General features: G+C 35.8%; 1 long non-coding RNA gene across 3 annotated transcripts in view; it reads left to right on the forward strand.

The window, feature by feature from the left end:
- LOC112653364 (uncharacterized) overlaps positions 1 to 14,040 on the forward strand; it is a 175,703-nt gene that overhangs the window by 110,130 nt on the left and 51,533 nt on the right. For all 3 annotated transcript variants that reach the window (XR_004814428.2, XR_007409714.1, XR_004814431.2), the window contains 3 exons: positions 3,887 to 4,039; positions 5,681 to 5,961; positions 13,454 to 13,542. This is a non-coding gene — a long non-coding RNA (uncharacterized LOC112653364). The remainder of the gene's footprint in view (positions 1 to 3,886; positions 4,040 to 5,680; positions 5,962 to 13,453; positions 13,543 to 14,040) is intronic.

Consider the following 14,040-nt stretch of genomic DNA (forward strand, 5'->3'; position numbering starts at 1 on the left):
AAGGCATTAATCTGATCTCTGGAGGTTTACAATTCATGCGGGCTAAGGTGTAAGAAACACTCATGAAGAAACTAGATTAACAAATGCCAGAAAAGTCAAGGAAGTGTTAGGAAAAAGTTAGAATTGAATGGATCTTGTAGAGACAACATAATTTGGTGTGGGGCAGTGCAGGAGAAGAGACTACTGTGATATTTAGTGAGTGTTAAAGTTGGTGTTAAAAAACTAATACTAACTGGTATGAGTAGTAGAAACACTAATCACCATTAATTTATTGCTTCTTATCAGCCAAGAACTTTACAAGTCTTTTCCATTTTATTTATCTTTTAATGAACTTTCAGGATATGTATCCTTATACCTTTGTACCTGAAAGAAATATAACAGTTTGCCCAAAGTAAGACAATATGTGGCAGGACCATGGCTCCAATGGATTATTATGTTTGACTCTGAAGTCCATACTTTATTTTATTTTATTTTTTAAAATTTTTTTATTTATTTATGATAGTCACACAGAGAGAGAGAGAGAGGCAGAGACACAGGCAGAGGGAGAAGCAGGCTCCATGAACCGGGAGCCCTACGTGGGATTCGATCCCGGGTCTCCAGGATCGCGCCCTGGGCCAAAGGCAGGCGCTAAACCGCTGCGCCACCGAGGGATCCCTGAAGTCCATACTTTAATGTCTGTTCTATACTTTTCTGAAATCAGTTTTCACTAATGTGAGAAATATAACTGTAATTCAAAATAATTTCCTTAATTTTCTAGAGCTTTAGTAAGTAAATCAAAGGCGTGGTATGCATTTTAACTCCTCTTGAATCAACAATGTAAATCTAGTGATTAAAATGATTTTATCAGTATTTTTGAAAAATCATATAAAATGTGATCTTTGAAAAATAGAACCTTAAAAAGTCCCCAATATTTTAGTATCATCCCTTTTTCAATAGCTTCTTTTTTAGCCTAAAAAATCTTTTTTTTTTTTTTTCCCACAATTGAGATGTATTAACATGTCTACAAGGTCCTTGTTGGGGGATTTTCTTCTCAAATACTCAGAAAATACCCTCTGTTATGTAGCTGAATAGTTATTTCACTGAAGATATTTTAACCCCTATAAGCTATTAAACAAGCCTGAAATATGATGGAGCTCTAGCTTTCACACACTAAAATAAATGAATCAAAATCATATTCTTAGATGTGACTAAAAGAAAACACATGTGAAAAGGTGCAAAGATCTGCAGAAAGATACAGTTTAAGTGGTCATCTGGTCTAGAAAGCGTATGAGTAGATTGGGTGGTGGTGTTCTCTATGATTTAAATTGTCATTAAAAACAGACTAAATTCCTGAAGTGATAAATACAAGCTTTAAATCACCTACTCTGAATGTCTCCCAAAGCAGAAATCTCGTCTCTTAAAAGGAAAAAGTAAAACAACACAATGTGCCCACCAAAGAAGGCAGCTCTGTGTGAGAAGCAATGTTCTTGTGCATCTTTGTTCCAAGAAAGTGTATGGCATTGCTAGTGAGAAACACTCCATGAAGAGAGAGAACACTTTATCCAGAAATGAAGAGCTTCCAACATAGCCAGCATAGGAGTGTTTCAAAAGCAGAGATTTGTCACACACACACACACACACACACACACACACACAATGCCAATGGTCTGTTCCTCATTAAATGATTGATTGAATTAAGAATATTTGAAAATAGAGTGAATGTCTGTCTAAGGAAATAAAATGGCTGTAGATGTGTTAGTGTTTGACAACCTGTATATTACAAACACTTACCTGTCATTATTTGTTCTATTATATAGAAATGCCAAAATTTACTAATATAATCCTCTATAGTTGGACGTAAGATTACATTATTCTCTTTCACTAGTACAAAGAACTTGAGTATAAATTTTTTTTTTGCGGATTCATAATAATGTTCTTAAAATAAATTCTTACAAAACAACTTACTGGGTCAAAGAGAATGCATGCTTTTCTGGCATTTCTTACATAGGACCAAATTGTTCTAGAGGAAAGTCATGCCAGTTTATGCTCCCATAGTCTAGAGACTGATGCTTTGTTTTTACTGAATATAGCGAGTTTTTTTTTCTAATATAAAAAGTATCCCATTTTTAGAAAGTGTGAATTTACTAAACCTCTTTATTCCATATGTTGTCTTTTACATTGTTTTTCAGACATATTAGTTTTTCAACCATCAGTTATATCAGTATATTCGCTATGGGCTCTTTTTTACTGTGATTTCAGCCAAACACCTATAATTTCCTCTAGATTTTTATGGTTTAACTTAAAAAGCACATTTTTAATTCACCCAGAATTCATTTTGATATCTAGTGTGAGGAAAAAATGTCTTTTTCTACTTTAAAAAATGTATGTATGTTAAAATCTATCCATCCAAGTGTGATTTTTCTTAAAAATTTTTATCTTAGGAAACCAATCACATATTCTAATGATACTCTGGACATATTTGTAACTTTTATCTAAAATTGTCTTCAATGCCAGTAGAAACTTTTAAAGCCACATAAACACAGCACTCTGGGATTTATAAGCATGCTTTGATTTTGATTAGAAGTGGAACAACTCAGCTTGATCACTTATTTCATACAGCAGACTTGGCTTTGATTGGCTTTTTGCTCTCTCTAAAAATAAAATCTGACCTCATTTGGTGAAGATCCACCATCACTAAGGATATTTCAAAGGATTTGTACCAGAAGTATCCAAAAAATTCCCAAAAGAGGATTTCCAAAAATATTCTTAGCAGTGGAATACGTGTCTTCCTAAAGTGACTAATTTCAAATTGGCAACACTAACTTTGTTGTATATATCTGGTTTGGATCCTAAGTTTTGGTTTTACTTCTTAATAATTGTACTCCTTATATTTTTTCTAAGACCCAACTTGCTAAGTGACTGGTCTTATATATTAAATATCTTATGTGGTTTCAAATACCCATGTTACTTGTGGGAAAACCATTTATATCAAAGCAAGGAGAGGTTTGTGTGTGTCTATTTGTTTTATACAGACTAATTCTAGGACATATAGAGCATAGTATCTCACAGATAGATATAGGATTATGAACAACATTCTTGTTAAACATATATTCTTTTTCTGGTAGATTTAGTAATGAGAAACACAGTAAACTAAGCACACAATTCCTACATTATGCTAATTAATAAAAACATATGTTCTAATAAACCCTCTTTTTTAAACAAAAATTTATTTTCAGAAATACCAAAGAAAGCATAGGGATATATCCTAGGAAGTCAAGAAGAAGAAGTTTTATTTAGAGGTTGCAAGCTAGTGGGCCTAAATTCTTCCCATTCACTTAATGTTTTTTTCTGTCTTCAAATTGTCTTTTTTGTTCACTTGTTTTCTTTTTTTTAAAGATTTTATTTATTTATTCATGAGAGACACAGAGAGAGAGAGGCAGAGACGTAGGCAGAGACAGAAGCAGGCTCCCTGTGGGGAGCCCGATGCAGTACTCGATCCCAGGACCCTGGGATCACGACCTAAGCTAAATACAGAGGCTGAACCACTGAGCCACCCAGGTGCCCCTGTTCATTTGTTTTCAAAATGTAGACACCATTGGATGATTCCTATACCCCAAAGTTACCATGGGCTCTTCCCACTCCTGAACCCTTAGGTATTTGAATTTGCAATCCCTAAATTGGAATTTTTCAAACACATTCAGCACTAATTAAATAAATAAAACCCTATACATTTGAAAATGATGGTTATTCTTTTAGGAAGGGCAATGATTGGAAAACAACCAAACAAACATAGAGTAGGGTAATTTATCCATCAGCTATGAGAGGAAGAGTAATAGAATGCTGTATTGAATCTTTACCTTTGGAGTCCACTAACCTTTGATCTGTAACTTCTTAATTTTTTACCTAGATGTTCAAGGAGACCGCATGCTTTGGGATCAATTTTTTCTTTGGTCAAAAAGCACCAAGCCAAGAGTACAAATGGAAGTCCCCTTGGCTATTTCCCTACTCTTTTCACTTCCAGCTTCATTCTGCACCTTGAAGAGATCTTCTGTACACGTGGGTGGGTATTGTAGCCGCATGTCGGCATATAAGTTCTGTCCACTTTCCCTTCTTCCCCAGAGCTACCTTGTAGTCTTGTGGTGCCCATACAGCTGATGCTGTTAGTTACTGTGAAAATGGACAAGGAAAGGGGGCCTAGGCTATTCAGGTCCTAGAAGCAAACTCAGGGTCATGTGAGCAGAGTTTAGAAGGTTGGTTACAGGCTTCAGATGGGTATGTCTTCTTAGCATAGTATACTCCTTGCTCCACAGGAAGTAGCATGGCTGGAGGAAGGCCCCAAAAGAGTTCTCTAAAATACAGGAATTAGAGTGGGGGAGCTTTTTGCCTTAGTCCAAGGGTGATAACTATTTCTTGGGACTAGTATCTTGGTGATTTATCTAGTCTTGGTTTCCAAAGCAGCACTTTCAATCTGCCATTTCCTTCACAAAGACCACAGTTTTGCCTGGGATGACTCTCATCCTTAAGATAGTATCTTTTTTTTTTAAGATTTTATTTATTTATTCATGAGAGACACAGAGAGAATGGTAGAGACATAGGCAGAGAGAGAAGCAGTCTCTCCATGGGAAGCCTGCTGCAGGACTCCATCCCAGGACCCCAGGATCACAACCTGAGCTGAAGGCAGAGGCTCAACCACTGAGCCACTCAGATGTCCCTAAGATAGTGTCTTTACATCCTTCTGCTGAGACTTGCATTTCTGCCCGATGTTTGCTTCAGGCTCTTTGAGTATTTTATTAATCCAGAGAGTTGAAATCTCCACTCACCATCTTTTAAAAAAATGTATACTCATTGAAGTATGGTTGGCATACAGTGTTATGTTAGTTTTAGGTGTACAATATAGTGATTCAATAATTTTATACATTATTCAGTGCTCACCTTGATTAAATGTTACCATCTGTCACCCTACAATGTTATTACAATATTAGAGACTACATTCCCTATGCTGTACATTTAATCCCTGTGATTTATTTATTTTATAATTGGAAGCTTGTTTTGAGTCTGATCATGGTGCTGAATACTGGTCTTAACTCACACCATAGCCTACCTCTGGCTCCTTCTTCTTATTACCTACTGTGCTCTAGTAGCCTTGCCTTTTAACCCCATGGTCTTACCTGATCTGGAATCAAGTGAAGCTCCTATAGAAGTGATGATTACAAAACACTTGTTTTGGGCAGGATGGCTATAGGCTTACAGAGAAGTCAGAAAACAGTAGTAACCAGGTACCCAGGAACCAGCATCTAAAAGGCCCTTCTGAACCCATTGTTAAATGATTAAGAGGCCATTTCAAGGAGAGGCCTCATGTTCTTTCTGAATGCATATAAATTATCCTAAGAGGAGTCAAACGGATTTGCCTTTAGTGTAGGCCCTACCTTGTAGAAACATTCTAGCCTTTCTTCTTGCAAATGCCTGAAATTGCTTTAACAGGAATACTGTCTTTCATTCCATAATTAGAGACAAAAGGCTTAAAATACACAAGCCTGACTATGGTTAGGCATTTACAGAATCTCATTCACACGCAAGTGTCATCAGTCAATCAATCAGTTAACATCTATAAATGGCAGATATTAGATTTCTTCCTTTTTGATGAGTGAGTGTGGTGGGGAATATCATAGAAAGAAACTTAGAAAATTCAATGCTTTTTCAGTGTGGATGGAATTGCCATTGAGATGGAGAAAGAGGAACATAAACAGAAGGCCAGGAACCTAGAAGACAACATTGAAATTTCCTGGATTCAATCACCTTCTCACCAGTCCGAATGTGGAACTCAGTCTCAATTCAGTTCCACTGGAGTTGGAGTCAAAGAATATAATCTACAGATGATTAATCAGTTATGCGATTATGTTTGAAGAACGGGGTATTACACTACAGATTCTTCAGAGAAGAGACAATAGCTACCTTCAGTTTACATTTGACATCTGAATGCAGGTATGAAGCAGCATCTCATGTTGTGTGGAGTCTTAGGGTAAGTCACAAGTTAAAGCATGAGATGGGGGCTGTTGTACAAAGCTATCCTCAAAGATGGCTAACAATAAATTCATATAGCAAGAAACGGGATCTGCCTTTTCCATAGGAAACCAAGCAGAGCCACATGTTTGAAATGCTTACTTTGGAACATGCAAACAAGTTTGATGTCAATCTGCTTTTCAGGATTTCTCAGCCTAAAGGATTTTGTTCTTCCTGAAGAAAAACAAGCTAGAAGGTTCTGATTATAAGTAGGCTAGATTCCTGATAGGATGCTGGGATGGGGGTGGAGAGCAGAAAGCAACATTTTTGCCACAAAATGCTTTGCTCCTAGAATCTATTGCTAGAGTTAGGGTGGGCTTTCAGGAATTCTTAAAACTAGATAGCAATCCATTCATTAATTAATTCAGTCACTAATGATACAAACATTTATTGTGTATCAATGGGAGATAAAGCATAAGCTACCAGGGTTTCTTTTGAGGAAGATACAAATATTAGCCATATAAAAGCTTGGGCTTTTTGGTTTCTATCAATAGAAATCAGCTGAAGCTAACACTGAATCCAGGGGAAATTTATTATAAGGATATATGGCATTCTAAGCAAGAGAGTATACACAAACCTCAGGAAGGGATGCTTCAAGAGGCCACAGAACTTATTCCTTTATTACTGGGGCCATCAATACCATCTCAGTACCTGGCACATGATGAATAGTGCTTGATTAATAGTTGTATAAGATACTTGATTGACAGTTATAAAATAAATTAAATAGGAACCAAGAACAGAAAAGTCTGTAGCAGGAAACCCAGAAAGTGGTCACTTGCCATATGTTACGTCTTTGCCTTTGCATTTGAGTTCTCCCTCCTCACTTAGAGAATATGGCTGTGCTCCCACCCTGGAGTTTAGATCTTACAATCCAGTTACACTTCTTAACTGTTTATAATTCTAATAGGCGCAGAATAGATCCTCATTCCCAAGAGGTGGCTTTACCTTTGTGACCAGGAGTAAGATTATGTGGAAAACCATGACTGTGGAGGACACACCTAGATAGAACAGTTCTTTCTGAGTGATTTATGGCAGACTTGGTAAATAACCAGGCTGAAATTGGATCCTGCAGTAATAGGGCCTTTTATATATATAAAATTATATATATTGTTCCTCAGTGTTCTATGCCTGAGCTTTCTCTATTCAGTTTCCCTGCAGACATGCTACTTACACCTGTGTTTTCAAATTGCCTCTTATAAGTTTGATTCCCAAATCTGTATTTTTAGCATAGAGCCCTTTCCTGAGCTTCAGATCCACATATCTGTCTTCTTACTTAGTTTTTCATTCGCGTCTCTTAGATACCTCACTTTTGACATGCTCAAAACTGAAATCATCTTCCCTCCAAGATTTGTCCCTCTTCAAATATCCTTGAACATGAAAAAACAAATACATATTTTTCAAATACACGGTAAAGGCCATGGTGAATGTTGGCAAATCAGTTTCATTAAAGGCAAAAATATGGATACGAAAAGGACATCTTGGAATTTGGAATAGAAAATTAAAATCTGAAAACTGCCAACAATATCACACATTAATAAAATGTGTGCCCACACATAGTCTGAAAACAAGATGTAATTTGGGAATTCAAATCAATTTATTTGGCCATTGGAGGAAGACTTGCTACTAGTGCGACTATACATCCCAGTTTTCCTGAACAGTTAAATTTGTTCCTGTTGGCCCAGCATCTTGTCTAGTTTTCTGTTTGTTTCCAACGTTTTATTTTTAGCAGAATATTATTAATGGTTGAATTAAACTAGTCTTACAGGACTTTAGTAGAACTCCACTAGCTTCTGCCATGGGCTCATCCAATAATGGGTAGTAATATGCAAGGTGAACAGAGTTTTCATTCAATTACCAGTGATAAACCATTTCTCTATTCCTAGCTTTTTTCCAGAGGCAGTGTGGCTAACCTTCCATTTCATCTGAAGTAGCTAACTGCATGTGGTGTCCATGGAGTAATGAGTGGGGTATTATACTCTGATGCCCCTGATGGTACTCAGCATACAAACCAGTTGTGCCAGGGCCCATACAGAGACCTGTGAGATGTGCAGTCATCTATCAGTGGAGTCAGTGGGAAAATGGGAAACTATAAATTGTGTATACATGAAATGTAAGCAGGTAATAAAGGCTGAGCACAGCCTGACACAGAAAATATAAATAATAATTGATACACTCTTGTTAAAGTGATTTTGATATTTATTGTATTATGCAACTCTGTAACTATTCAATTGTTTTATTTTTGGTAATACTTTTCTATTTCACAATATACTTCCTTTCAAGCAAAAAATTAAACTGAAAAACAAAAGTGCATGTTTGTTGAACAATTAAATATTGGTTTATCATCGTCAAGATATTTTGATGTTGACTAACTTGCACAAAAGGTTAGCTGACATTTACTATACACTGTCCTCAGGGGACATAACTGTACATGTAAATAGAAGATGACAATTTGCTAGGCACCATCAGTGTATATAGTAAAAAAGAAATGTCTTTTAGAGACTGAGTCCAAAGTAAATTATTTAACACTTACCTATATAGTCAATATGTTTATCTATTACTCTTTGACATGAGTTTTCATTTAGATCAGATGACTGCTCATCTCAATTAGTTTCATTTATTTTGATCCCAAGATTTATTTTGTATATAAAAAAATGAAGTGATTGTTTTTATTTTTGACCCATTAGGAGAAAAACTCCTTAAAGAGTTAAATGATGTCAATTTTATGTCAGTGTCATCAGATATTTCAAGTAGAAAATTAATTCCAAAAGTAGTTTACTTTTTTCCATCCAATTTACAGAATCGAAGTAAAGCTTTTGAAAGTGCATTTTGTCATAGATGAAATGCATGACATTATTTGAAATTCAATTGTAAATTCTTTACAAAGGGCAACACTGAAAATAAAACTATTTGTTTTTGCGGTGATCATACAAACGAAATTTGGAGTAGAGTGGCATCATAGTAAAAACAATGTTTTTAACAGATTAAGAAAGTTATGGAGCAGATATATATATGCAGACTTGGTTATGGTACACATATAACTCATAATTATGTCTACACAAACTGACATATTCTATTCATGAAAATAGAAGTAGTACTGTTTTAGAAATAATTTTATTTTGGAAATTTTACTTTTGGATAGATCTGCTGCATAGCCCCACCAATAAAATAAGAACAGCTAATTAGCCAAAGCAAAATAATTTTAAAATTCTATAATTCCCATTATTTTTTGCATCTTCCTTAGCTCTTAAACCTGTCCAGCTTTGAATGGTCAATTATATGATTATCCCACCTACTAAGGAAAAGGTATCACTGCCCATCCATTGAACAAAGACATAAACCAGAAGGCCGTTTGACTCTTCCTTCTCATTCAAACATCCAGTCACTAAATAATCTTAATTTTAGCTAAGTTCCCATTTCTCGGTCACTACCTGAATTCAGTGCTTTAGCAGTCCTCTTTCCAAAATTGCTTCAAAAGACTCTGTCTGGTCTTCCCTTCCTAATCTTTCATCTTTTCAATCCACCCTCCATACAGCTGTCAAAGTGATAGTTACTTGAGAACACAATCATTTGAAAGTTCTCAATTTCCCACAGAATGAAGTTCGAGCTTGTTGCCATAGAAGGTTTCTGCCGAGCTTTCACACCTCATTTCTTGCCCTCTGTGTGCCCTGCACTCCTGCCATATCTGTGCATCCGATAGACTTTTCCTTCGGGGGTGGGAGACTGCCGAAATTGGCTGAGCCTCTTACAATGTTTTTCCCTTTTTCTCTGCTTGACTAGTAGCCTAAGGTGCAGTCCTTCACAGTAGCAGTTAGCATACTGTATTGTAACTGTGGCCTTGCTATACTCTTCTGTAAACCGAGTTTCATTAGAACAAAGTATATATTTTCAGTAATGACAATACTCTCTTACACATCAAAAAAATGCAGTGAAAGTGGATACAAGGTAGAAAAATGAGTGCTGTGATGAGAGAAGCAAAAGAACAAGTTATTTTCAGATTGAGAGAGGGGAAAATTCACACAGAATCTGAATTTTTAATTGATCTTGTGGTGTGTATAGGATTTGAACGCGCAAGGATGGAAAGAGAAAAAAATCTTGGGCGAAACTACTGCTTAAGAATATAGAAAGTATCTTGGAAACAGTGAGAATTTAAGTGTGGGCAGAGTGAATTATAACAAGAAGTTGAGAGGTGAGGGATATTTAGAAGGTCCAGACCTAGATTCCCAAATGTCAGTCTAAGGTTCAGGCTTTATTCTCTTAAGAATGGGAAATATTCTGAATGTTTGAATAGGAGTCATGCATCTATGTGTCATCTGAAAACTATATGTAAGATGGCTTCGTAATAAGAAAAGAAAAGGACTAGTTAGGAAATCATTGCTCAGGCTAGATGTACAATAAACAGTGCTGTTCTGGAGTCAGCCTGTACTTGCTAGTGAGCGCCAATTGCTGAGTTTTCAGGAATTTTGTGAGTGTTTATACACAATCATTATTAAAAGTGAACTTCCAATTAAATAATTCCTATTAAAAATAAAGGTAATAAATACTCAAAATTACTCATACTTAACTATTATCTATGCATTTCAGGTAATGCATATCTGCATTGTACACAAGCTAAAGTGCTGTAGTATTGCACATCTCTTCCTAACTCAGTTTTAGTGACATTATGATGGTAGCTTGAAATTAGTCATGACAGAGTATTTACATTACAGTGATTGGCAAATACTATAATCATGACTTGATTTTTTAGAGTGTTTATTGTCTCAACTTAAGAAAGTAATGAAGAAAATTTTAATAATGCAGATTAAACTTAAAATATGCCATGTCTATAGTCATTCCATTGTGAATAGCACAAAAATTCATAGGATATTTTTCTAATAAAATATTATTGTCTAGGGCAGCCCAGGTAGCTCAGCGGTTTAGCGCTGCCTTCAGCCCAGGGCCTGATCCTGGGACCCGGGGTCGAGTCCCACGTCGGGCTCCCTGCATGGAGCCTGCTTCTCCCTCTGCCTGTCTTTCTCTCTCTCTCTGTTTCTCTCTCTCTCTCATTAATAAATAAATAAAATCTTTAAAAAAATAATAAAATAAAATGTTATTGTCCAGAAGTTGCCATGTTATTACTGAATGAGTGAAGTTCCTACATATGCCTTTATTGTTTTGGAATGTTTATAGCAGAACTTCATTAGGTCATCAATTGTAATTGTTGATTGGCTCTGGGTATGAGAGTTTGGTGAAAATCAATAAATGAACTTTGTAAGAATGAACTGGATCTGTGAAATTTACAACAAAGAATAGTATATATTTTATTATAATTTTTAAATTGTGTGCTACACATCCTTTATATTGATAACATTTATAATAAATACATGTATGTTTTCACGTGCATATATACACATACACATTTTTTGTTGAGGGTGAATGACATATGGCACACTGCTGGCAATATGACCTTCACAGTAAAAATGGGGAGAAAGGAATGCTTTCAAAAAATATTTGGAGGTTAAATTACATACAGCATGTGAAAGCTGAATGTAAGGGAATGAATAGTGATTCAGAAATGTATGAGGCTTTGAGACTTGTTGAAATATAAAGCATAAGTAGAAGAGATTTATTAGAAATAATAGTTAAGTTTTTCAATATTGTATAGATTTGGGAGTCATCTGCACTGAGGTGTCCCCAAAGTCATTGTCGAAACTATAAAAGGAAGAAAAAAAGCTTAGATCTATCTATGAGAAGAAACCTAATCTTAGGGGAAAGGGAAAAAAACAGGGAAATGCAGAGAAAGAATCAAGAGTAATCAGAGAAGCAAGAAGAGATCAGGAGACTGTGGATGGGGTCAAAGGAACTTGGTAAAGAAAAAATGTCAAAAAGGACATTATCAATAGAAATGAAGAATTTGCAACCAAATCTATATTTTTGTTTGAAACCCGCAAACTAAAGAGGCAAAAATTAATTAGATTAGAAAAGATCACCAAAGGTGACAGTAAAAGATAGACGTATGTTGTAAATGTTCTTCTAAAAGAATCAAGAATAACACAGGTAATTTATCTCCCAGGATGTCTGTAGGTTTGTTAAGAACCATCCCCCATTAAACTTTAGTGAATTGCATTTATACTGCCTTGACAGAATCACAAATATAGGCTGTAGTCTGAGAATGGAAGAGTCCTTGGAAAAATTTGCCAAATACCTCAAAATCAAGTCCAGGAATGGTAGTAGTAGTTGGCACGTTCTGGCATTAGGGGATCTCAATTACTCACATGAGAGCAAAATCTAAAAGTTAATCCAAATGCTTATGAGGTGAAAGACATGTGAACTACATGCCTGACACAGACTCATACTTGCAACTGAAGTGTGAGCTTTACTTGATAAGTACTGTGACCAAAAATGGATTTGCAAGGAAACTGGACAGCAGGCTTCGCCAGATTTCTCATCATTCAGAGGTTACACCAGGCTGAACAACAAGAATCAACACTGCAAAAGCATGAATAGGGCAACACTGGCCTGTTTCCTACTAGGTGCAACTAAAAATTGACAAGACAGGCTTTCAAAGTTATATTTGAAAGCCTGTTATGTCCCTCAATTACATATGAAGAACTTGAATTTTCTGGAAACTGGAGGACTGGGCCAAGGTCATGCCTCTTGAGACTTGGGAACTTGTGTTCTACATATTCTGGAGACACTACCTTGATAATCGACTTTGAAGAGATGTTCCCTACAAAATTCAAAGACCTCTAGCAGTAATTTGCATTTTATTAGTATTGTTGTCAATATTATAATTTTATGATTTCTCTCTTATGTATATCAAGGTCACTTGATATTTAATATACATCTTTGGCCAAACTTGAAGCGGAATTACTATAATAGTATGAACATGTTGCACAGTACTATTTTTTTTAATCTATAAAAATATTTTTCTGTGTGAGTGTAAAGGCAAGAAGAACGTTTTATCTAAGGGGGTAGGGAAAAATCAGGTATACTCTTTCCAAATAAGGTTCTGAGGCTTTTGGGGTTTTTTTGTTTTTGTTTTTTAAAGATTTTACTTATTTATTCATGAGTGACACAGAATGAGAGAGAGAGAGAGAGAGGCAGAGACACAGGCAGAGGGAGAAGCAGGCTCCATGTAGGGAGCCTGACGTGGGACTCGATCCCGGGTCTCCAGGATCACGCCCTGGGCTGAAGGCAGGCGCTAAACCGCTGAGCCACCAGGGCTGCCAGGTTCTGAGGTTTTGAGTGGATATGGATTTTGAGGGGATGCTATTCAACTCACAACAGCTCATAACTGAGTTGAAAATTTTAGGAGATATTAAAATCATTCTAAAAATCACAGATAGAAGTTTTCTGAGCAATAAAGACTATATTTTGATTTATTTTGTATCATATTCTCACTTATTTTTCACTTAGTTGATTTTTCTTTCCCTAGTTGCTCCTGTCTTAGAAGGCTATGTGTTACAGATGTGAAAGGATAAATTCACCCCTGTGGTTGATATTTATGGGAATGCAAGGTGACGGGTAAGTTGATGCACTCCTTCTAAGTATTTGACCCACAAATGTAGCCAGACACTTAAAAATAAAATCTGTGTTTCCTCACTGTGTGGTTATATTAATATCAGACTAAGTGACTTCAAGACAAGGAGTAGTGCCAGAAATAAAGCGGGCATTTCATAATGATAAAAGGGTCGGTTTATCAGGAAGACATTTTTAATGTGTATTTGTCTAATACAAATACAAGTCTCAAAATCTGTGAAGCGAAGATGTACTTAAATCCACAATCATAGTTGGGCATTTTTAATACTCTACTCTTAATAATTGATAGAACATATAGACAAAAAAATTTGATAAGGGTAGAGAATTTTTGGTACTGTCAATAGTCTTGGCTGAAACAGTATTTTATAAAACATTTCACCCAACACTGCAGGATACACTTTCTTTTCACGTATATATGGGAAGCTGACCAAGGTAGACAATAGTGTAGACTGAAAAATAAGTATCAACACATTTTTTTTAAAA

Source organism: Canis lupus, chromosome 3 (genome assembly GCF_003254725.2).
Source record: "Canis lupus dingo isolate Sandy chromosome 3, ASM325472v2, whole genome shotgun sequence".
Lineage (NCBI taxonomy): Eukaryota > Metazoa > Chordata > Mammalia > Carnivora > Canidae > Canis > Canis lupus.